At 39.1% G+C, this 26,018-nt stretch overlaps 1 long non-coding RNA gene across 9 annotated transcripts in view; it reads left to right on the top strand.

Annotated features, from left to right (window-relative positions):
* Nucleotides 1-26,018, top strand: part of LOC102159977 (uncharacterized) — a 777,987-nt gene that overhangs the window by 197,749 nt on the left and 554,220 nt on the right. For 2 of the 9 annotated variants that reach the window (XR_014842503.1, XR_014842508.1), the window contains one exon: nucleotides 15,540-19,938. The exons of 6 other annotated variants lie outside the window; for them this stretch is intronic. This is a non-coding gene — a long non-coding RNA (uncharacterized LOC102159977). Of the gene's footprint in view, nucleotides 1-1,105; nucleotides 4,983-15,539; nucleotides 19,939-26,018 lie in introns of those variants that run through there. One more of the 9 variants, XR_014842505.1, reaches the window with a different exon arrangement.

Here is a 26,018-nt window from a genome sequence, read left to right as displayed (position 1 = left end):
AGTATATTCATTTTGGAGTTTTTAATTATAGCTCCTTATTTTTCTATTCATTTTGTTCTCCATTTCTTTTTCTCCTTGCTTACCTTATGTTTGAGTAAGTTTATGTCATGTTATTATATTTTCAGTTTTATTTTGGAAATTATGCAACCTATTTTTCTTCTTTTAGTGGTTACCATAGAGGTTTTTAATATGCACATATAAGTTGAAATCTAGGGTTAATGAATGTTTTGATCTTTTTTGTTAACAGTGACCTCATAAGTCACTCCCTCTGTTCCTCTCCTGTTTTACTTTATTTTTGGTTAGCAATTTTGAGATATAATTTGTATAGCATGGAGTTCCCGTCGTGGCTCAGTGGTTAACGAATCTGACTAGGAACCATGAGGTTGCGGGTTCAATCCCTGGCTCAGTGGGTTAAGGAGCTGGTGTTGCTGTGAGCTGTGGTGTAGGTTGCAGACCCAGCTTGGATCCTGTGTTGCTGTGGCTCTGGCGTAGGCCAGTGGCTACATCTCCGACTCGACTCCTAGCCTGGGAACCTCCATATGCCATGGGAGCGGCCCTAGAAAAGGCAAAAAGACAAAATAATAATAATAATTTGTATAGCATACAATTTGCCCATTTAAAGTGTACAATTCAATGATTTCTGATATATTTAGAGTTGTACAACCATCACCAACATCTAATTTTAGAACATTTTCCTTACCCCCCCAATAAAAACCACACACACCTCAGAAGTCATTTCTAATTTCCTCCCACTAACTTATTCTGCCTCTGTGGATTTGCCTATTCTGGACATTTCATATAAATGGATTATACAATACATTGTTTATTGTGACTAGTTTATTTCATTTAGCCTAGTGTTTTCAAGATCCATGCATATTGTAGCATATATCTATACTTCATTTCTTTTTTAAGGCCAAAAGCATTCCATTGTGTTGATATACCTGATATTCATGTTTATGAAGATTGGTAAATGCTTTTAAAGCTAAAGTTGGCTTTAGTGATTATTTTAAATCTGTAGGTTCTTATTCACTTATTCTTTGGTTTAGAATTATTTTCTTTGATCATTAGTGCTTAATCAAAAAGTTAATTTTTTTTTTCTTTTTAGGGCCAGACTCATGGCATGTAGAAGTTCCCAGCCTAGGGGTCTAATTGAGCTATAGTTGTCAGCCTACGCCACAGCACCGCCAGATCCCAGCTGTGTCTGCTGCCTGCACCACAGCTCATGGCAATGCCAGATCCTTAGCCCACTGAGCGAGGCCAGGGATCGAACCCACATTCTCGTGGTTATTACTGGGATTCAGTTTACCACTGCATCACAACAGGAACTCCCAAAAAATTAAGTAAATTAAAATCAACCTTTTTGTATGTTTGCAGCAGGTGATTCAGCCTGGGTGCCGTACTGCTGGATAAATTAACCATACAGAGACTCTCTTCTATGTATGCAGCTCTCCCATCCATCCTTCTCTCCCAGATCAACCCCTCTTCACTAGCAATCTTTTTTTTCCTGCTCTGCCAGCATATTGAGGTCTCTCTCACCTCATACTCCTTCAGCCCTATTTGGAGGTTTCTGTTCATATGCCTCTTGACACAGAGGGCCTTGTATTCAGTTACTGCTCACCATAAGGGGAATTTCTGGGTGGGCATGGATGGTCTTTGATGTTTCTGTAAGTATTCAGAAAGGAAGTCTGAATTAGCATAGAGAGGGCATATGGTAGGCATCCCAAAAATAACTATTAGGTAAATGGCAGAATCAGCATCTGCTCTTTTCCTCCCTGACAATTGACTTCTCAGAGTGAAATTTCATGTATGAGGCTCCTGATGCCTGGATAAAGTGAGCTGAGATCAAGGTGCCAATATACTGCCCTGGGCACCTTTTCAGGTTTGGCTCCTTGATCTCAGGGACATGGGAAGGGACCAGAGTGCAAGCTCTCATTATTTATAGCCTCCACAGGGCCTGTGAGGGGACACAGGACAAATCATCTTCCCCAGTCTGGCTCCACTGAGGGTTGGGAGGCATGTTGCAATTTTGATTTCCCAAGTTCAGAGGGGGCTTAGATATGTGTCTATCTTAAGCTCTTTATTGTCTTTCTGCATATTAAGTGGCAAAAACCAGGGGCTCAGTGGAGCATATTCAAAAGGGAGATCAAGGGAGGAATTTGAATCAGATCTGATTAAAGCCTAATCTCCTTATTACTGTACTGGAAGGAAAGCACTGACCAGGACCAATGGGTAGGGCCTTTTTCACAGAGCTGCTTGTGTGGCTTGACACAAGCTGCTTGTGGTAAGCAGAACACAGTGACCCAGGAGGGCCTACCCTGGCCTCACAGGTGGGAGAGGCCTCTCTCTGAATTTGTAAATCTTTAAATTGAGCTGGGAATGGAGAGCACCGAGGTTGAACAGATGGGGCTGTGGCTACTCCACTTCAGGCTAATGAGAAATCAGCATTCCCAGATAGCAAAGTGCTCTGGAGGGACCAGACCTCGCCAGCTTAGGAGAGTTTAGAAGAGGGAGGCTCTGAAGGCTGCTTCATGAAATCAGCACATTGCCCTTATTCTTTCTCCCTGAAATAGCAGTTGGTTCATCAGGGATGTCTGATCTTGACACAGGTTAGAAATGTATATCTTTTTTAAAAGATTGAATACGCAGAGCAAAAATGAAAATACGGTGCTACAGCCTAGAAATAACAGGGGAGGATTTCACATAAACCAAATCTGATTTATAGTTGGCACTTGGAAAGGGTTGTGGAGCCTTACCCATAATAGACGCTTAATGGGTATTTGTTGAATTTAATGATTTGAATCATTTGCAGCAAAACAAATTCTACTTTGTCTGAATTGCTCAGATAGGTTTCCTCTTCACTCCATTTAGCGCAGCAGGCAGGTAAGATTTTCCATGAGCAGTTGAACCACAGGATGAGGAACCCTGGCCCATTTGTATCCCATGCCCTAAGTCTCAGCGGCATGTGACGGTGGTACTGAAATAGGAGGCCCTTGGCCTGAGTCCAGGCTTCCTAATTTACTCATCTGTAAAAATATAGGACTTCTTTTGGTGAGAAATAATGTTTATGATAATACAACACAATTATCTGGCACAGGGTAGCTCTAAATAAATGTTGGTTACAGAAATAAATTGTGATTTCCCCTTCAGATGGTGTTGGGTAAAAGCTAGTTATTCAGCTTTAGGGTGTCCACTAAAATATCCATGCATTCTGAGAAAATATTGAAAAGTTCCAATAGCCTAAAAGTGCTAGCATTAAAAATGGATTTGCATTAATTATAAGATAAATCTGAATGGAAATCCAGGTCATCACCTGGAGTTGGTGTCTTTGTCTCCTGAAGGGTAGACTGCACACCTGGAGCCCAGGATAAGGTTAGAAGAGACACGGTTAGGAGAGACACATGATGAGGAAGAAGATTGCACCAAATGGGAAACCCTTGGCAAAAACTGCTTTCCAAAGGACTAAGACTAATTCACATCCCCTGATTAGTACCTCTTTTTCTCCATATGCTCAGATATCACTATCTTAGTGTATGGTTTAGTCCTAGAAGGACCTTGTAAGCGGTAAAGCTGGAGGAAGGGGTTGTGGCAAGGGGAGTGCGCTTCAAGAGTTGGAGTTTTTGGTCTGCTGTTACATAAAGATGTCTGGCAGTGGCGACTCAGGCAGCAGGATGTTGTGAAAGCTCCCCAGGTGAGTCTAATATGTAGCTTGGTTTGCAATCAGCTGATTCAGATTGTCCAGGGATACATTTTCCTTTAGGCCAGAAGTGGAATCAAATTGCTTTGCAGTCCAGGAAGGCAGTGCTTCTTAAAACACCTGTTAAATATACAGATAATGGACCTTTGGCCAAGATATACCAAATCAGAATCTCTGGGGATAGGGGTAGGAGTTGGGTCTTGGGAATCTGGATTTTCCACAAGTTCTCCAGCTGCCTCTTAGCCACACTTAAATCTGAAATTGAATGCCAGTGGATCATAATGCTGACTGTTGACAAGAATCATGTGGAGATGATCAAGTTTAAAAGCTCCTGAGTGAATCTAGTGTACTGTTTAGGCTTAAGAACCACTGAACTCGAGGTTAAGTATGTTAATAAGCCGATAAGCTTAAATGATAAAAGGAAATTTCCTACAGCAACTATATAGACAAAGAATTTATGCTTACTGGTTACACAAATTTCCAATCTCAAGGTTTTTTAAACAGAGGAGACAAATGTGGAATAGTGGGAAGTGCTGCAAATCTATGGCAAATCGATCTTTACTATCCTCCTCGAGGATTTAACCTAGATGCATTTCCTTTCCAACAGGAATATGACAACGTGCTCATGATTATTAAAATTTGTTCTTGAAACTTAAACGAAATAAAGTAAAACAAAAAATTGAAAGTAGAACTAGTGAGATAGGCTAGCAAATTTATCATTATTTTCTGATGATACAGTCTTTGCCTAGAAAATTTAATATGAAACTACACAGAATGCCTAGCAATTTGGTTAGATATAAAAGGAAAATTTTTAAAAGCTCTTTTTATCATATTTTTACATTCACCAGTTAAGAAAAATAATAGAAGATGATGCATTCGCATTAATGGTATTAAAAAAAGTCTTAAGATCTATAGGAAAACCACAAAACATGAATGAGCAACATAAAAGATAACTTGTATAAATGGAGTCACGTTATTCATAGATAGGAAAGACTGACCTGTAATGATGTCAATTTTCTGCAAACTAATTTATAGTTTTTATGCAGTTTTGCAAAAGTCAGTGTTTATTTTTTAAAAATGGATAATGCTATTTTAAAGTCTACCCAGCAGAACAAGAAAGGAAGATTAATAAAATTGTGAAAAATACTTGTATGACTTGCCTTACCATCTATAAAAATGTACAAAACCAATAAAAAATTGAGAGAATCTTTCAAGACGGAAAAGGAACATTGATGACAGAATAGAAAAACAAATTTAATAAAAGTAAAACCTCCCTAGAATACATTTAAATTAATGATGTGATATTGATAATATTTCAGATCTCTGGGGAAAATTAATTGTTCAACAATTAGAACAATTGGTAAACTTTGGAAAAATACTAAAGTTTTTACCTCCTGCAATATAAGCAATTAATTCCATTTTAATTAAGTTAAATGTCCTCTTATAAATCAACAAACAGAAAAAGATGAGTACCTCAGTAGAAAATATATAAGGTTTATGAACCGTTAATAAAAGAAATGCAAATGAACATTAAGGATGTGAAAAATGTGCACCTTTACCAAGTTTCAAAGAAAAAACTTAAGAACAATATATTTTTCACTTATTTATTTTACAAAGAGAAAAATTATGGAGAAGTTGTAGTAAATTGACCTCTCTTCCACTCTACTGTTGAGGATGCAGATTTATATAATCACTTTTGCAGGGCAATTTGGAGACACGTATTAAGAGTCTGAATGATATAGGAGTTCCCATTGTGGCCATGAACCCAGCTAGTATCCATGAGGATGCGAGTTTGATCCCTGGTCTCACTCAGTGGGTTAAAGATCCGGCGTTGCCCTGAGCTGTGATGTAGGTCACGGACATGGCTTGGATTCTGCGTGGCTGTGGCTGTGATGTAGACCGGCAGCTGCAGCTCCAATTCGACCCCTAGCCTGGGAACTTCCATTTGCCACAAAAAGTCTTAATTTTATATATATATATTTAATGTTTAGAACTTTTCACTAAGTAATTTCTCTTCTAGGAAGTTTTCTTCAGGACATAATCAGGGATTTGTGTAATGATTATCGTATAATGATGCTATACAATAGTGAAAATTTGAGGCAATATAAATGTCCATAATAAGGAATTGCTTAAATAAATTTTGGTTTAGCTCTATAGTTTAGTTCTGTAAAATCTTAAACTATGTTTTTGCAGAAAAATCGCATCAACAAAGCGTGTTGTTAATAAAAGACAGACAAGACCACTAAAATAATCGATATATTGGCTTCTGGGGAGGAAGTTTAAATCCACCCCACACCTTCTGGCAGATGATGAATACAATGTTGCATATAATCTGGGCACATTTTATTGAGTAATTATTTGAGCAGGTGGAATAATTGTATAATCTTAAGGGCATGTTAAGATGGGAGTGACTATTCTCTTGCTTTTGTGCTATCAGAATTAGAAAGGCAGTTTTTATCTGGCTGACATCCTTTATCTCTTAGAGGTGGGGGGAACTGAGAAAGTGGGTAGTGGAGGAGGGGCAGAGGCCACCATCCCTGGAGCAAATGTTCTCTCCTGATCTCTCTTAGTCCTTTCCTCTGATGCTGCTGGGGTGCAGGGCATTGGGTCCCCTCCTTGCATTATAGTGGTATTAGGCAAAATTCCTTTTGCATTTAGGGGAAACGGAGAAACCTACAACTCAGGTTTCCCCAGCATAGTAAGAAGAAGCAATCCTCCTTTATCAGAATCAGAAGTTAGGGCTTGAGAGCAAACATCAGCTAAAAACGTCTGGCTACATGTCTTGTCCTCTGGATGTGTTGTGTTCGTTTCACTTGGAGGCCTGTCACATTGTACTGGTCTAAGATAGTATGGAGTGATTTTAGGTCTTGATCCAACCATCTTAATCTCATCAGAATGTCTCTATGTCTATCTTGAGAAATTAGTTTTACAAACTACCAGGCCATACGTAAAAAATAGAACTCCGACTGATAGCAGCGATCAGTCTAGGAAGACAAACTACAACCTCTGTAGTAATTGGGTTAAATCAATCAGGATTAAACCAATGACTGATAGCTACCCTAATTTTTGCCCCTGCTTCCAGTTTATGACCAACCAGAGAAAGGGAAATATGTTCCCCCAATCAATCATATAGGATTCTCTGCTTTTAGTTATTCTTTAGTTTCTCCTGATGCCATCGACCTCAAAGAAGGGCATGCCCGAGACCTCCCTTTGAGCACACAGCTTTTACACCGTACCCCTCCCCCGCCTGCCTTTGCGTTTGAATGAAATTCAGGTGATAGTGGGTGACTCTTGCTATAGCAATCTTGGAAGTCTCTGCTTGTTTTCATTTGGGTGGTCTCTGTCTGCACTTTCTTTTTATCTACCTATCTTCCTGTATGACTACACAGAGGAATATATACTATGAATATATTCTCTATCTGTAGAAATGAATATAGTAATTGCAATATATATAAATTTTTCTATTTTGGAAAACAAAATGCACAGGTTGGTTAGACTGGTATTTAAGGGAAGCTTTGCTCCCAAAACAGTTCCAAGAAATTAAAAAAAAAAACAAATTTTAAATTTAGCTTTTAAATTGATAGATTGAATAGACGGATTTGCCCACCATAATGTGGGTCATCCAATCCATTGAAGGCCTGAGTAGAGCAAAAGGCTGATCCTCCCTGAGTGAGAGAGAATTCTTCTGACTTCAAGCTAGAGCATTAGCTCTTCCTAGTTCTACAGTCACTTCCAGCCTTTAGCCTAAAACTGGTTGTCTCTCTGTACTTATTTGTACTTTTCAGCCTTTGTAATTGCACGAGCCAAAACTATAAAAAACTAGTCAATCTCAATCTCTTCCCCTCCCTCACTTCCTCCTTTCCCCTTCCTCCTCCTTTTCCTCTCTTTCATTCTCAGTCTGTGTGTGTGTGTGTGTGTGTGTGTGTGTGTGTGTATACACACAAGACTTGTACACATACAATAGGAAGAATGTCCAGACTTTGAACTTAAAAGGCTGAACTAGTGTGATGGATGAAGGAAATGGAGACTTTTAAGCTAAAATAACTATTGGTCAAAATGGGAAAATATAGAATGACATGGGGCAAAGAAGGGGAGGGATTGGCAAGTCCTCTTTGGAATATATGTTCAGTTGAAGCTACAGAAAGATATCCAAGAGAATCTGGAGAGTGGACCTGTAAAAGATTCTCAGAAATTTCTTGAACAAAAAGAAAATCAGTAAGCTATAAAGGTGTAATAATTATAAATAAGTTGGTTGTTTAAAGCCATATCTCCATCTGTGACACCACAGTTGACCAATTTTCTTAAGAAATGTTAGCAAATTTTAAAAGAAATAATTTTAGTTTATTTTGCTCAGTATTCATGATCTGAAACAGCCCACACTAGTGGGAATGATGTGGAATGAAGTATCTCTCATACTAATAGTTTGCAACTGAAAGCGAGTTGTAATTGTTATGCAAAATTACCCAGATTGCCTGTCTACACTGAACTCAGCAAGTGACCCCTTCAGTCTCCAGTTTTCTTTGCTTGTGCATAACCATTCTCAGTGGTGGACAGAGAGACTGCTCAAAAATATTGACTGTCAAATGCAAAAACATGAACCAGGGTTAGAAAAACAGGATTAGTGTAGTCTGCTTAATGAATGGTCTCTGCTGAATGACTCCTCCACAAGAAGGCAAATGTCCAATAGATTCCAGGATGTAACGAGAGCAGCCAGAGCTGGTCCACTGGTGGCATCTCTCTCTGAGCTGTCTGCTGCCCTGCTTTGCGCTTCAGTCCCTGCACACTGAATCGTTAACCTTTGGCACTGAGTAGGGTTCAGCATTTCAGAAGTGTCTTGATTATGAAAAATCTGCCAGCACTAATGGGGAACCTCTGACCCAGGTGCCAGCCCAGCCTTACAGCTCCACAGCTGCTGCAATTTTGATTGAAAAACAGGTCTCTGGTGTCAGGAACAAAGTAACTGGGAATTGGGCCACCTGTAATAGTCACACTTTTATGCAGACCATGAAGATTCTTCCTCTTCTTTTCTTTTACTGCCAAAAGACTGATTTCCTACATTAACTGAACGCAAAATTTACAAATCACCACTTTTATCTGACTTTTCGCCCTTCCACTCATTTAGGGACCTACTGCATGCCAGCTTACTGCTGGTTACTGGTTTTTTTTTTTTTTTTTTTTTTTTTTTTAAATAATAGAGTCATGGTGTTATGCGTGTGTGCAAACACCCACACACACACGTGCACATTGATGGGCGGGGGCTATAACTCATGTAAACACCACCTGGGCATCAGGTAAGAGGACTGGAGTAGTTGGAAGACTTCTTGGAAGAGGTAGCAATGGGACTAGGCATGGGATAATAGGATAGGCAGAGAGGGAGGTGAAGAGCAATTTAAAGCTGAGAAAACAATTTGGACTAGTGCTTTAAGAGAATGTCTACTGGAATTCCAGCTTGGAAGTCATCTCTGTATCCCTATGGCAGACCATGTATATAATTAAATATTAGCTGTTTATTAAGCCTTATATAGCCAGGGGTTAGTAGACAGTGTGCCCTGGATTTCTGAGAACTCACCTCTAAACAAGAAGACTTAAAAAAAAAAAAAAAAAGGCACAAACAACTCTTAAGAGCCAAATGAACATGTTTCTGTAGTTCTGTAGCTGAGGTTTTTTACGCCTTGCTTTTGTGAAGGGACATGATCACTGCACTTTTATTTCTTTTTTTATTGGAGTATAGTTGATTTACAGTGTTGTGCCAATTTCTGAATGAATAAGCAATGAGACCCTACTGTGTAGCACAGGGAACTATATCCAGTCTCTTGGGATAGAACATGATAGAAGATAATATGTACTTTTCTTTTGAGTGAGCCCAGGTTTATTTTTAAGGCCTTAAATCAGCTGATTTACTCATTCAGTGGGTGTTTCTGCAGGTCTCTCATAGGCCAGGCACTGTTCTAGGCACTGAATATACAGCAGTGCAAGAAACAGACAAAAAATTGTCTTGACACAGCTTATTTTCTACTGTCTGTGGGGAAAGTTACCTTTTTAATATAATTGAGTAATCCGTGTAACATTTCAGAAAATAAATGATACAAAAAAAAACATAAGCAGTTTAAGGAAATAGGTATCTGTTCTAAGGTGGGCTACATTTTACATTTTTACCAAATAATTTCTGAGATATTCACATGCCATACAGTTTGCCCCTTTAAGGTGTATAATTGACTCTCATTGTCTAATTCCAGAACATTTTCATCATCTCCCCCCAAAATCTTATCCATGAGTGGTTACTACCTACCTCCCCTCATCATATAACTCCTCTCACCCCTTTCCTCCAGTTCCTTGAAACCACTCACATGTTTTCTGTGTTCGTATGGATTTGCCAATTCTGAACATTTTGTATTAATGGAATCATAAAATATGTTGCTGATTGTGTCTGGCTTCATTCACTTATCAATGTTCCTTCATGTTGAAAGCTTTTTATGGCCGTATAACAGTTGTATGGATATACCACATTTAATAATTCATTTACTAATTAATGGGCATTTGAATTGTGTTTACTTTTTGACTGTTATGAATGAGACTGTATGAATATTCATGGATTTTTATATGGCCATATGTTTTCAATTTTCTTGGGTATGTACACCTGAGAGTAGCATTGCTGGGACAAATGGGAACTTTCTGTTTAACTTTCTGTGGAACTTTCAAACTACTCCTGAAACATACTACATACACTGTTTTACATTCGCAGCAGCAATGATGGTTTAAATTTTTCCACATTCTCATCAACACTTGTTATTTTCCTTTTTTTTTTTTTTTTTAATTATAGCCATCCTAGTAGTATTTTATTGTGGTTGTGATTTGTGTTTCCCTAAGGACTGATAACAGCATGTTTTCATTTTGACCATTTTTATATCCTCTTTGGAGAATCCTTTGCCCATTAAAAAATATGATTGTCTTTTACTTCCTGTGCTTTTACTGTTGAGTTGTAATAGTTTTTTATATATTTTATATGTATATGTTCTATATATATTCTTGTCAGATATAATTCATTACTTTTTCCCATTCTATGGGTTGTATTTTTACTTTCTTCATGGTGTCTTTTGTAACACAACACTTTTTAATTAAGTCCAATTTATTGTTTTTCTTTTTTGATTGTACTTTTGGGGTTATTATCTAGGAAACCATTGTCTAATCCAATATGAATATTTATACCTATGTTTTCCTTAAAGTGTTTTATAGTTGTAGCTCTTTTTTTTTTTTTTATTTTCCCACTGTACAGCAAGGGGGTCAGGTTATCCTTACATGTATACATTGCAATTACAGTTTTTCCCCCACCCTTTCTTCTGTTGCAACATGAGTATCTAGACATAGTTCTCAATGCTATTCAGCAGGATCTCCTTGTAAATCTATTCTAGGTTGTGTCTGATAAGCCCAAGCTCCCGATCCCTCCCACTCCCTCCCCCTCCCATCAGGCAGCCACAAGTCTCTTCTCCAAGTCCATGATTTTCTTTTCTGAGGAGATGTTCATTTGTGCTGGATATTAGATTCCAGTTATAAGTGATACCATATGGTATTTATCTTTGTCTTTCTGGCTCATTTCACTCAGGATGAGTTGTAGCTCTTATATTTAGGTCTTTGACTCATTTTAAGGAAATTTTTGTGCCTGTGGAATCCTGTCCCAGTACCATTTGTTGAAGGACTATTCATTCTCCATTTAGGTGTCTTGGAACTCTTGTTAAAAATCTGTTAGCATTAGGTATGTGGGTTTATTTCTGGGCTTTCAGTTCCATTTAATTGAACTATGTGTCTGTCATACTATATTGCGTTGTTTTGATTATGTAGCATTGTAGTAAATTTTGAAATTGGGAAGTATTTTTCTTTTCTATATTATTTTGACTGTTCTGGTTTCATTGCATTATCTATATGAATTTTAGGATCAGTTTGTCAATATGCAAAACAGGCAGCTTAAGATTTTGATAAAGTTGAATCTGTACTTTAATTTGGGGAATATTGCCTTCCTTAACAATATTAATTTTCCAATCCATGAAGATGAGATATTTTTTCCATTTATTTAGGTCTTTTATTTTTTTCAATGACATTTTGTAGTTTTTGGTCTATTTCTTTTTTAAATTGGGACAATGATTCATTTTTTTATTTTTAATTTATTATAATTGATTTACAATTTCTATCAGTTTCTGTACAGTAAAGTGACCAGTCATATATATACGTGGTGAATTTCTTTTAGACTAAACTTTAATGCTAAGTATTTTATTTCTTTATGCTATTACAATTGGAATTTTTTTCTTAGTTTCATTTTTGAATCATCATTGTTAATGTATAGAAATAAAATTGAATTCACTTTTTAGCTCTAAATTTTTGTTAAACATTCTGTGTATTATGAGTTTCTATATACAAGGTCATGTCATCTGCAAGCAGAAATAATTTTGCTGCTTCTTTTCCAGTATGGATGCCTTTTGTTTTCTTGCCATATTGCTAGAATTTCCAGTACAATTTTGAATAGAAGTGGTGATATTGAACATCCTTGTCTTATTTCTGATCTCTGGGGGAGTGCAGGAGAATGCAATTCTAAATTAAGTAGACAGAGTACATTTTAATAAAGAAGTGGAATTTGGAAAAAAAAGAAATTAAAGAGCCACATAGGCATCTATATGTGGGGTAAATATTCCAGATAGAGAAAACAGTACACAGAACCTGAAGCAGAGGTGTAGCTAGAATGGAGTAAGTGTGTGATAGAGCAGAGAGAAAGAGGTCAAAGAGGTGGAAGCCATTGTAAGGCCCTTGGCTGAGTAAAATGAGGATTCATTGAGGGCTTTCAAGCAGAGGAAAGAAATGATCCAAGTTACTTTACAAAAAAAAAAAAAAAAATCTCTTTGGTGAATGTTTTAAGAATAGATAGCAGAGGAGAAAGAGGGAGACCAATTAAGAGGTGACTCAAATCCAGGCAAGAGATGATAATGGCTTGGCCCATTTGGTAGCTGTGAAGTTAGTAAGAAATGGTCAGAGTCTAGACATATTTTACAGCCAAAGCTAAATGTACAATTCAAATAGAAAGTGAGATGATGATGGTGATAGTTCCAGTGTTCTTAGATCTGAGCACCCAAAAGTCATCTGAGATGGCAAAGACCACAGGTGGAGCACTATAGGAGAGACGGGGGATCAAGAGGTTAGTTTTCAATGCGGAGCATGAGATGTCCATTAGATATTCATGTGTCGCTACTGAGTAATTTGTTATATGAGTCTGAAGTTTGGAGAAGTGTCTCTGCTGAAGATACGTATTTAGGAGTCATTGATACAAAGATGCTGTTTAAAGCCATGAGACTAATGAGGTCATCCAGGGAGTTACATATGGAGAGAAGATGAGAAAACCAAGATAGGAACACAAACATGAAGAATTAAGACTCTAGGGAGACTTAAAGGAACCAGCAAAGGAGACAAAGAGGGGAAAGATGGTGAACTGATGAGACAAGAAAGAGTATGTAGTATTCTGGAAGCTAAGTGGCTAAGTGGAGGATGGTGTGAGTTTTTTAATACTTGACAGTTTTTGAAGAACCATGTTGGCCTCTTCAGATTCTGAATGACAGATGACCTCTTAGTGCCCTTCTCTGTCAGGTGGTAAGAGTCTTCTTATTTCAGGTTCTGGGGACCTGGCTCCACTCAAATATGTAATGGTGAAGGACAGGGCTTGGGGGGAGGAGTTGGGAGGAAAACTGACAGTTTTTATGCATCTCCTCCCACTGTGGTTGTATTTGCTTAGAGATTTGCCCTGGTCTCCACAGTTGTTTTGAGTTGCTAATCAAGTATGCCAGATTTTCAGCTTCTAGTTTGCAAACTCGGATACTGTAAGTTTTATCCCATTGGAATAAGAGTTAATTAAAACAAGATTAAAATGTTAATAATTTGGGGGGGCAGTATGGTGAAAGCTTGGAATCTCTGGAGATTGAGAAAGTTTTTCATAGAAACCAAAGCATACTGCAATGGAAAAAAAAATCCATCTAAATTGTCAAGAACAATTATGATCTTTCTCATTTGAAAAGAAACTTATGATATTATATACTTGAGTGAGTTTGCAGGGCATTAAAATTGTGAACATGAACTGAAATTTTGCCATGGTTTTGGGGGAGAATGTAAATTGCATCTCAGAGTTGTCTTCACAGGTTATGCTATAGATGGGATGTATTCTTTATATCCCTGGTCATGATAACAGGTATTATTCCTGTCCCATTGTAGGGGCCCCAAAGGTGTTCATGATATAAGGGAGTAAAAAGGCCATCTTGAGTTCATGTGGCCCATTTCTTTGAGTTTCTGTACAATCCCCCTTAAATCACTACAAGACCATTCTTTTCAGATTACAGAAAAAGTGAGCTCTATTGTTTTGCTCAGAGTAAGTTTCTAATTATGCTGTGGAGGCCAGCCTAACTAGTCATTTTTGACTTCCTTGAGGTTTCCTAGGCACTGTGCAAGGATTTGAAAGGAGGCTGGGACTTTATCCTAGTACTTACTATAATAGTTTATGGTATTATAAACTGCTCCAGTGCTGGGGACCTACAGTCTGGTTCTGAGGCTAACTTCACAACAGTGCAGTACGTTTAGTACCTACTTGACTACTGTTGTGTCCTGTACAGGCCCGGCCTCTACAACGTGGCCATCCAACTTGTCACTGCTCACTGGGGCTTTGTAGCCCAGAACATTACTGTTTAAAGTAGCGAATGTGTTAAAGGATTGGTTTAGAACAGCTTTCTTATGCTGAAGTGAACAGATACATTCTCCACAGTGGCAGCAGCTGTTGGGAAGTTTTAAACCACTGCTCCCTTATAGAGCTGTCTTTCTGTATTAGATCTGCTACTTTGGACAATGGTTGCTGCAGATTGATTTCCTGCAGGCATTCCAGGATGTGTGATGCTCACCCCTGATTTGTAGCTGCAGTTCCTCTGTCTGATAAATATGTAATCCCATGCACTGAGAGCTTGAAGCTACTTCAGGGAAGGAACTAGTCAGCTGGAGAAAGATGGCAACTCAGCCAGGTGAGCTAAAAAAAAAAAAGTTTTGATTAAATGAACCAATACACGTACAGTGCTTTAGCATAAGTATCAAGTTATCGTAATATGATTATTATTACCTGAGGATTTTTTCTACAAATGGTCCTTCCCAGATGTCTAGATGTATTCTATACCCTCTTCATTTCTGCTCTGTGTTTCTGGAGGTTGGCTTATTCAGCCTCCCTCCACTGACTCCCATACCCTCTAGCTTTAGGTTGTGTTCAGCCAGTGGGTACCCTGGAAGGAGTTCTGCAAGAAAGAAGAGTGTGTGGTATGGGTGTTATTGCCCTTCTTCCCTGTAGGATCATTTCAGATTGGTTGGTCTTGGGAGAGAAGGTCACAGCTCGTGTCTGACAGTTCTTCCCACATAGCCTCTCCTTCTGCAGGTTAAACAACCTACTCCCACCCCTTTCTGTTTTAGGATTAGCACTGCAGCTTTAGGACTGGAAAACTCATTCTCATTAACCCTGGAACACTGTACCATTCTATATATTTTTCTCTACACTCTACCTGCACTTTTGTAGATGATTCCTTTATTAATATCTCCTTTAGCTACTCAATTTGAGAGTATCAGTCATTGCTGGGTAATAACCTGAAAAATACACATATTTACTTCTTTTTTGCTATTACCAACGCAAACCAGTGGAGCCTCTACCCTTTGCCCATCCCCTGTTATTTCTTGCCATACTTTAATGGCCACTTTTTCCCTTTAAGACTTCATTATCCTCACATCACTTCATGGGACAAGTGTGCTTATTGATGTATTACCCACCCTTTTTTTTTTCTCTTTGAAGCTCTGTCTGAAAGAAAAACACAGGCCTCAGGAATACTCATCAGACTGTTCACAACCACCCTTATGGACTTCTACCATCAAGCCTTCCTGAACTCTGCTTCTGCTGGGTGGTGTCCTTATAGTCACTCCTTTGAGCAAGCCCAGATAGTATGTTCCTTCACTGATGGGCTCTGGCCCTTATCTTCACGTTTAGGTGATGACAGTTGATGATTGTGAAAATTCTTAAAGAACTAGGTAAGATGACTTTCAGAGCCCATGATAATTATCAGGACTTAGACAAATCTGGGAAGAGGACTTTATAGTTAGAGGACTTTTGTGTTCACAGGGTAGACACATGAAGTTTATGTATAATTGTCTTGCATTTACCTTTCTGCATGCCACTTCCTTTCTAAACTTTCTAATTCCTGACATAGATCTAAAACAAAGACTGGGGCTGAATTGCATCAGCTCCGAACTTCTTTGTCTCTTAATGTATTTATTTTTTTCGCCATAGTGTGAGATTTGAAAAGCAGAGCTTATCACTAGTGCACAGTGTCACAATCCCAATAAGAATACTGGGCCAGTCAGAGGACAGCAGCTGTTAAAAGTGATACTGAGTTACACTTTGGTACTCCCCGAGAAAGTTGAGAGGTCGAGTTGGGTAATCTAATGAGCTCTCCCAGGACCACACGTCTTGAGTAGGCCTAAGATGATGCTCCAAAGATCTTAGAGTTGGTTCAGAATCATCACTCTGTAATGTGAAACAAGTTCTCTTGATTATATTCAATGGGAATTTGAATACACATTGTTCTCCATATCTGAATAGGCCTTGTTCTCTGTCTGCCATAAGACACAATGTACTTCCCATGCAAACAATGGCCTGTGATGAAGGGTGTCTATCAAAGAAAAAGTTAAGACTCAGGGGATTTATAAATAATGTTCCTAATGCAGATCTTTCTCTGGGAGAGAATTGAGACCTAACTTCCTTATTTGGAGTTTGGTGAGAAGTCTTGTCTTCTCAGGGGAATAAAAACCAATCCTGTATGTCAAGTAGGAATGTCCAGATGCAAATCATTTCTTCAAAGAATTTAGCCACTATTTGATAAATGCATCTTTGTTTGGATCTTTATTTCGTACATTTTAATACTGATATGAAAATTAAACCATGTGAATTTACTAATACTAGTGAGGGAAGGGACTATCATATATCCATCTATTTATCTTTTTTGACTAATTGAAACTTTTAGGCTCTTTCTTCTGACCTGATCTTGTTCTAGAATTTTGAGTTTTGGGATATGATAGCAAACACCAACAATATATAGGTGTGAATGCTTCAGACGTGGTAGATTGAGCAGGTGTCAATTTTCTCTTTTAATCCAGGCCTATTTATGACAGTGCCCAATATTTAACCAACCGTTTTTCCTGCAGCTGTCTGTAAGGCTAATGGGATTTTAAGAAATGATCTTTGGAAGCTCCCTGGTTCTTCTTGTAAGACATAACAAAACCAGTATTTCAGAGTTCATCACTCTTTCGGATATATTTGGATAATTTTTCCAACTGCATCATATAGTACTTTTCCCACTGAATTTATCTGTCCACACTCTGTCTACTCCTGAAGCCTCCACATACTTTCTATCAATTTATATTTAACAACAAAAAAATTGTAGTTAATTGAAACATGAAGATCTGACTGGATTTCTTTTTTCATTACCATTCATGCCATGCTAAATAAGATTTGCACTTGTACAGCTCTCTTGGCTATGTTACTTTTTATACCTACATGCAGAGAGAATTGCCCATCTATCCCTACTCTGATTCAGTCTTAAAACCAATCCTTGATCCCCGACAAACAATTCTTTCAAATCCGAGGTTAATCCATTTTGAATGGCCTTTGATGTAAACACTTCTAAGTGGCTTAAAAAATGTATTTCCAATCATTCCCTTTTAGTAACCTCAGGTCAGGGTAATTTACTTTGGAGCACTAGTTTCCAGTGAGAGTGCTGAGGGCCCAGAAGGACATGGAAAATTCAGCACAGACTCTGTAAATCTTTATGCCCTTCTGGTATTTTCTATAGATGGAAAAATGTTCTTTTTTACATCCACATACAGTCACCCCTCAGTATCTACTGGGCATTGGTGTCAGGATCCCCATACATACACAAACCTCTGGATGCTCAAGCCCCTTATAGAAAATGACGGTACAGTCAGCCCTCCCTATCCACAGCCAGTTGAGTCTGTGGATGCAGAACCCACAGATAAGGAAAGCTGACTGTTCTATGATTTTTGAAGTGAATGTTGATAAATTTGGATTACTAAGATCCAAATCATTCTGAAAGAATTATGCAGTTTATAAGACCTTTTAAAAGAGAATGCATAAGTAAGTGAATGTTAATATTACATTTTATATTTTAGACATTTTAAAGGGGCCTATTCCCCCCAAAATTCAGCATCTTTGCTTTGGGGTGACAACATTGCCTTTATTTAAAAGTCTGCACTGGTTTCAGTAATTGGTGACAGATACTGGCCAGTGAATGGACTAAATAACATAGAAAGTGGAAGCCAGTGCCTCTGCAGTTCTGCAGGATTTTTCCCCTAACAAGTGCAGGTCATACAGCAGTTGAGCGGGATCCTTCTACCAGGGGTTCTCTACCACACCCTTTTATTACTTGTCTCCTTCCAAAATCTGAATGACTGCGAACTCCTATGGGCCAAGTTAGGTGTTGGCTGAATCACCTACATTTTTTAGTTAACAACCAGCCCATCTGTTCGTAGCATTAGCATTACTCTGTTCATGACTGTTCAGATTATGCACGACTACAAGCAATGGAATAAGATTAATGCTTTTGAAAGTATAGCTTGATTATAGACTGTGGCTGTAGTATTGTATCTACAGGTATTAACTGTGCTTGCTGTGGGGATTGAGTGAGGGAGTGTATGTCATAGCACATGGTGAAAGTTTAAAGTGCTAAGCAAATGCAAGTCTTTTTTTATTGGCATGCAAGCATAGCACTTGCTTCTTGATCTTAAAACATAAAATCTAGCTGATGGGGTGCCTAGAATGTGCAACATAAATATGTTAACATTGGTGGTGCAGTAGAATAGGAGAAAAAAAGGAGGGAAGCTGGGTTTTCTGGGGGTGACTTTAGGCTGTAAATGGAACAGTAGATGGAACTTGAAAGATAGGAAAGAAAGGTCAGGGGATCTCCTTTTATGCTTAGCAGTGCACTTGGAACTTTATATATATTATGACACTTAAACTTCATATTATCTCTGTAAGGCAGGAAATTATTACTTCAGTTTTCCTGATGAGAAAACTGAGCATTAGTGGTGTGGATTCAAAGGTTACATAAGTTAAAATAATTATTGGACCAGTGTTTGAATCCAGAACTGACTGAAAAGTCCATCAGGAAAATAGAATTTAGCTCTCAATCAGGAGGGTAGAATTTAAATATGTACTTTTTCTCTCTGATTACACAGTCTCATTTGTAAGTTATATAAAAAGAGAGACATGTATTATGCACCAGGTATCCGCAAATATAGCTCCATGTGGTCATCATGAGCATAAGAAACTGAAGACTGATTCTATATCAGCCAAAGTTCAACAAAAGAAGCAGAACCAATAGAACTAGCAGGAAATCTGTCTATCTGTCTAATTATAAATCTATGGATTTGTTACAGGGAATTGGCTTATACAATTGTGGGAGCTGCTTAAACAGTCCCTGTAAGACAGTGTCTACCTGTGATGTTGGATCTGGAGGTCCAGCCAGCAGACTGTCATGAAAGAAAGAAAAACAAAGCAGGCTGGAATCCCATAAGCACAAGTTTAAATCCTGCATGCATGAGCTATATAGAGCCCCACTATTACGGCCTGAAACATGTGTTTGTTCCTGTTGTCTTGGCCTTTTGTGATGATGGTATCCAGCAGAAGCTAGAAACCTTCATCATGGGCCTAAAAACACATACAGGCATACCTTGGAGATGATTAAAGTTAGGTTCCAAACCATCATAAAAAAAGGTGAATATTGCAGTAATCAAGTCACACAAATTTTTTTTGTTTCCCAGTGCATTGAAAAAGTTGTTTATACTTTAGTCAATTGCGTGTGCAGTAGCATTGCATCAAACAAGTACATATTTTAATTAAAAATACTTTATTGTTAAGAAACAATAACCATGGTTTGAACTGCCGGTGATTCATAATGTTTTTTTTGCAATAGTACTCTCAAAGATCACTGATCACACATCACTGAAACAGATACAATGGTGATGAAAAAGTTCAAAAATACTGTGAGAATTATCAAAACATGCCACCGACATGAAGTGAGCAAATGCTGTTGGAAAAGTGGCACCAATATACTTGATTGATTCAGGGTTACCACAGACTTTCAATTTGTTAAAAACAAACAAACAAATAAAAAAAAAAACAACGGAGTACTATCTGTGAAGCACAGTAAAGCAAAATGCAGTAAAGTGAGGTGTGCCTGTACCTGATCTAGATCACTGAGGTGGATCAACACATCAGTAACAATGACTATGTGCTGCAAATAGGTGCCTGCTATTTCCCTCTACCCTCCTTCCAAGATCTCCCAAGGATCCTGGGAAATGTAGTTTACCCTCCCCAAGCTGACACATCAGAAGACTGTCACACCTTTTTATTCTAAGCAGCAGAACTCTCATTCTGATAATGTGCAATGACTCTACTCTTACAGGACTAGATGTGCCAGCCCCAAAATAAGCTGGTTTGTTAGGAATCTTTCAATGTCTAGATTAATTATCTACAAATGCAATGTGTAGATAATTAATCTTGGTAGTTTCAGGACAAAGCTGGACTCATCATTTACACAAATAAAGACTTTGCAACCTATGGAGAGACAGTTTGCAATTACTATTCTAACCATAGTAAGAATAAATCAGGCTTTAAACCATTAATTCAGTCCATGACTTGTGCCATTTGATTTGGCTGAGAGGCTAAGACCCCAGCTCCTGGGCTCATTCCCAATTGACTTTGCCCATAGAAAAGTGGTTGAAATGAATTTCTTTTCTGATGAATTGCATGCATGATTTTGGGCTGGAAACATAGGTTTTAAACATTTGTCTCAAGTCTTTTCTTTCCTCAGAAGACATAGAATTTCCCTGGAGCATACTATATAAGCACTGGAGTATTATCCTAGGCAGAGACAAAGAAGAATTTAAATTAAAGTCTAAGATTGGGTCTCTTAGTCCAGGTATTCCACTTCAGTATGTAAATATCACAGCTAGCAAATATGTAAATAATTGGGCAGTGTTTGATGTGAGATTGTATAGCAAAATGATGTGTGTGTGCCATTGGAATTCTTCAGTTTGATGTATAATCCAGTGGAAGACATATATAGGTTAAAAAAATTAACGCATCTCTAAGTCTCTCGTAATGAATTTTTACTAGCTCTTCTTAAAGATTTAAACCATTAGTTCAATCTATCCACAATCATTTTGGAGCAATTGCTGGGCAGGAGATGCTATTTCAGGAACTGCTGAAGATGTGATACCAATTGGCAAGAAACTCAGTTTACTTTGGAGAAGTAAAGCATGTTATTAAAAACCAGTAATACCAGAAAAGTGTTTGGGGGTACCATGAGTAGGCAGATTCATTGCAGTTGAGTAGGGTTGGAGAAGTTCTCTGTGCCAAGCCTTGAAAGATGGGTAAGGTTTTGTCAGATGGAATTGGGGGCGATGCAGTCTGTGTATTGTTTAATCTGACTTTGGTTTAAGAGGCCAGGTGAAGATAGAAGATATGAAATCTTAAAGGGGTACTTAACTCTTGATTTTTCAATTTATCCTGTCATTACTATGATTGGGACTTAAAGTGTTTACAATTAAAGTTAATGAACGTTTTATTGCTCATGATGGTTCACAGCAAATTAGTCTCTTGCTTTCTTTTCAAAGTGGGAGAAGGCCCCAGGGAACCTCTCCCTGAAGCCAGAGTTGTAGAGCACTGGTTCTGCAGAACACTTTGTGGAGATGAACCTTGGAGCCGGGAGTCTGTGGGGAAGGATCTGCTGCGAAATGTGCAGAGGCTACTTGGAGGCTGAGTGCTGGGGAGAACATCCTGGGGCAGTGAAGGGAACAAAAGGAGTCAGGGTCCTTGCCCTGGGGCAGCCTGAAGATTCTTTGGATGTTGGCTTCACCTTGTGATGTGTCCTGGAGGTAGGCTTGAGCTTTAGAGCTCCTGCCCTTACCTGCTTATTTGCCCTCCTCTTGCCCTCTGCCTAATCTCTGAGGACCAGCCCTTTTGTTGTGGTGGTGGTGTGATTTTTGTTGTGGTGTGGACTGTGCTTTTATGTGATTTTCTAAGGCTTCAACAGTATTCTATTGTGTATTGTCATGGGATGATGTAATGCAGAGTAGGGTTGGGCTCCTCCTTCTCTCCCTGGAGCAGTGTAGTAAGTAGTCCTGGTCTGGGGGCCGATAGCCCTGTGTCACAGTCCTAGCCTAGCTGTGCTTTCTGGTCTCCCCAGTCTGGGCTATCATTCTCCCATGTATAAAAATATGGCAGCTGGACTAGTGTAAACAGTACTTCTTGGAGATGTCTCTGGGCTCCCAATGGGAGCAGCTTAGCTGTTTATATTTCCATATAAATTTTCATTTTTAAGAAGATCTCCATGGCTAAAAAACGTTTAAAAACACCCTGTTGAATGCTCTCCCAGGGTCCTCTGACTCTCACATTCCATGATTAAGTTCATCACAATTAACTGTAGTGATGCCTAAGCCACCTCTGCCCTAGCAGGTCATCTCCTGGACTTTCATGATAGAATATTGTCTTCTCATCCTCTGCAAACCAGTGCTGACATTCTCCCTAGTTGCCAGGCCTGTGTTTGGTCAGGGTGGGAATTGCACAGTAAGGGAGGGTTGGGGAAGGAACTTCCCACATGTGGAATACTCAGAGGACTCACTTCAGTGGTAGAACTGGGGGAAATGTACTTTGTGCTGGACTCGGCTTTAACCTTGCCGAGCTGATCGTTGTCAGGATCCCAGATCTAGGCCAGGCGCTCACTTCTGACCCAGGCCCACATCCACAGCTTTCTGCTTCACATTTCTGTTTGCACATCTGTCACGTACTTTCCATTCTTTATAGCACATCTCTTTGTAAAGAATTCATTATCTTACTTTAAAGCTACTTCTTTTTCTGACTTCCTAGGCAGGCTGAAAAACCCAGAGCTATCTGTATCAGCTCCCTTTTTCACCTTGAATACCTATCCAGTCCTTGAATCCTGACAAGTCTCTCTCTTTTTTTTTTTTTTTTTTTTTTGCCTTTTCTAGGGCCGCTTCCCAGGGCATATGGAGGTTCCCAGGCTAGGGGTTGAATCGGAGCTGTAGCCACCGGCCTATGTCAGAGCCACAGCAATGCGGGATCCAAGCTGTGTCTGTGACCTACACCACAGCTCACGGCAGCACTGGATCCTTAACCCATTGAGCGAGGCCAGGGATCGAACCTGCAACCTCATGGTTCCTAGTCGGATTCGTTAACCACTGAGCCACAACGGGAACTCCCTGACAAGTCTCCTTTTATTGTTTGCTTCCATTTCTCTTTTGCCTTGGCTGCCCCTCTAGTCCAGGCTCTCATTATCTGCTAAGGATCACAAATGCGTTCCCCTTCTACTGGCGTCCTCCATGGGGAGTGCCTGGGCCGTGTAGGTTATCAATACCTAAAACCAACACTTCTGTGACTCTGTATCAAACTAGTATTACTTATGTTCCGAATCACCTTCCATCCCTCCCTCCACCCACAGTGGGACCCCGTCTGATCTTTGTGAACAAGAATCCCGCACTGTCACCTTGCTGTCGTTAGTCTTCTCCATCAAATCAAGATAATGTCTGCCACTGTACTATTCAGACTCTTCTCTCCTGGGAACATCTCAGCTCATCCTCAAGGCCCCATGCAAGCCTCACCCACTTTGCAATCTTCCCAATCAATCCAAAGATCAAAAGACTTTTTCCTATATCTGCCCTTTTTGCGTCAATTCACCGGAGACTGTCAAATTCTGCTCTTTAGCTGTTGTGTGAGTGTGTGTGTGTGCGTGTCTTACCGTAGCATCTGAGAAAGAAGTTCATGGTTTTCCTGCACCCATTTCATAAGTAACCAGGCAAATGCCTTTTCTATTCCTAGAAATATAATCTATTGGAAAAATATTGATAGACATCAAAACCAACGGAGGAATTGTGCTGTGTTCAGACTTACGTTAATTGACCAAGATGAATAGCTCCAACTGTATTTGTTTTTCCTTTATCTTGATAAGTACGCTTTCTGAGGAAGATGTGATCTGTAGATGAATGACCCATTCTGGCATATCCTAGGACTTATAATCTTGAGTTTCTTTTTAATTAGAGCTGAGAAGCTACAGATATAACATTTTTTGTATGTTTTTACAAAATTCACACTTTGCTCACTGTAATTTATGTTTTCCTTAGTAACTGGTAGAAACATTTTAAGGGTCAGCCTTGAAGTAGCAAAATCAGTAGAAACACCTTTTCTAAACCTTTCTTCCTTGTGTCATTAATCAAAAGAAATACACCTACTAACCCAGTCTGTCAGACTTACTCACAAAAGTTGCAATTTATCTCCAAACCATTCTTGCCCCCTGAACCTGGTAGCTGATTGGGTAATGAGTAATTACACACCTTCCGTTATTACCCTGACTTGGAATTTTTCAGCTTCCATTTTCTGTCAGTAAATGGAACTAAACTGCATGTGTTTTGGCTTGAGTACACAATGAATCAGAATTAATGAAATGTCATATCCATTAAAGCAAACTCAGAAAATTGCATGCAAATATGGATAAGAGGGCTCTTAGTCCTAACTTTGCAGCTATCAGCAAAGTGATAGTGGCCATTTCACATAGACCCTTCTATACAATCTTCCTTCCTGCTCTCACTCTCTAGGACTTGGCCTGTCCTGAGAAAAGAAAGAATGGTACCAAGGCTCCCATGAAAAATTCCCATAGGGAAATGCCTAAGTACTGAGGGGAGTTGGAGTATTGAAACCTGAACTTTTAAAATTGAAATATGTGGCACTCTCCTCTCTGTGAGGACTTGTTCTGACGCTGGCCCTGTTGTTGCCGACCGTTGTGGCCACTGAAGCCAAAGATGGGCTGACCTGCAGGTTGGCAACAGAATTTATTAGGTTTCATTTATATAGTCAATACCCAAAGCCAACACTTCTGTGACTCTGTATCAAACTAATGATATTCATATTCTGAATCACTTCCATCCCTCTCTCCACCCCCACTGAGACCCTGCCTAATCTTTGCGAACAAGAATCCTGTACTGTCACCTTGCTATCATTAGTCTTCTCCATCAAATCAAGATAATGATTCCAATTATCTTGACACATGTGCCGTTAAAAACGTGAAGGGTGGGGATTCCTCTTGTGGCTCAGTGGGTTAGGAACCCAACTAGTATCTACGAGGATGCAGGTTTGATCCCTGGCCTTGCTCAGTGGGTTGATTCAGTTTTGCCATGAGCTGTGGTGTAGGTTGCATATGTGGCTCCAATTCACCCTGTAGCCTGGGAACATCCATATGCTGCAGGTCTGGCCCTAAAAATAATAATAGTAATAATAAAGGGTAAAATACTTACTCTGTCACTTACATGCATTGGTATAAAGATGGAAATTATTTTCAATCCAAAGTAGTATTGGAGAGACATCTCAGCAAAAGGCAGAGAAGGGCAATGTGTAGTTCCCTTAGACCCTTTCTGGTTTTCCAGCACCTCCCAGGTGGCAATCAATGGGACAGTAGGATGCTCAGGCAGTTCCTGCTGTCTCTAGTTATCTTCATTGCCCACTCATGTGTGTCACAGACCTGGGTTGATTTATAAATGAGTAGCACCTCTTCAGTCTATAGAAACAGTGAAAAATTACTCAGAGAACCAGATACCACATCACCATGGAGTAGCAGTCTCTTGAATTCCTGATTTTGGCTGTACTCTTTACAGTTGGACATTCAATGCTGTGTAGCACTGCTGAATGCACGCCTGATCCCAGTGATAGCCTCTCACAGGAACACCACTATTTGGGGCCCTCCTTCCACCCATGTGTATAACATTTCCATCGCTACAAATGTATTTACCTAAATAGGAATGCATCTTCTCTTGGGCAAGTGATGAGTGGTTCATATTGCTATTTCTGATTACAGCAAAATTGACAAGGAAATGGGGCATCATTGTAGATGGTAGAGATTACATCGTATACAACAATGACACTTCCTAAACTGCTCTACAGGATGTAGGAAGTCAAAATTGGAGAAACAACATTCATAGATTATCAGGGAATTGCATAAAACCAAAACAGACACCCTCCATCATGTAGGAGCAGAGGCGTAGTAGTTACGTGGAAACTGCTCTATAACCCAGCATCTCTGGAGAAGCCTTAATGCTGGTCAGTCAATGTTAGTATGAATTAATGACTTTCAGTCCTCTCGCAAGAATATCTAAGTCTCAACCAGTAGGAAGATAGGGGATTTTGGATAAA

The sequence above is a fragment of the Sus scrofa genome, chromosome 3, assembly GCF_054392235.1.
Source record: "Sus scrofa isolate SSC_HxYL_T2T_F1_AM1 chromosome 3, Sscrofa_HxYL_maternal_Yorkshire_Landrace_v2.0, whole genome shotgun sequence".
Classification (NCBI taxonomy): domain Eukaryota; kingdom Metazoa; phylum Chordata; class Mammalia; order Artiodactyla; family Suidae; genus Sus; species Sus scrofa.
This window is presented reverse-complemented; position numbering and strand designations above follow the sequence as displayed.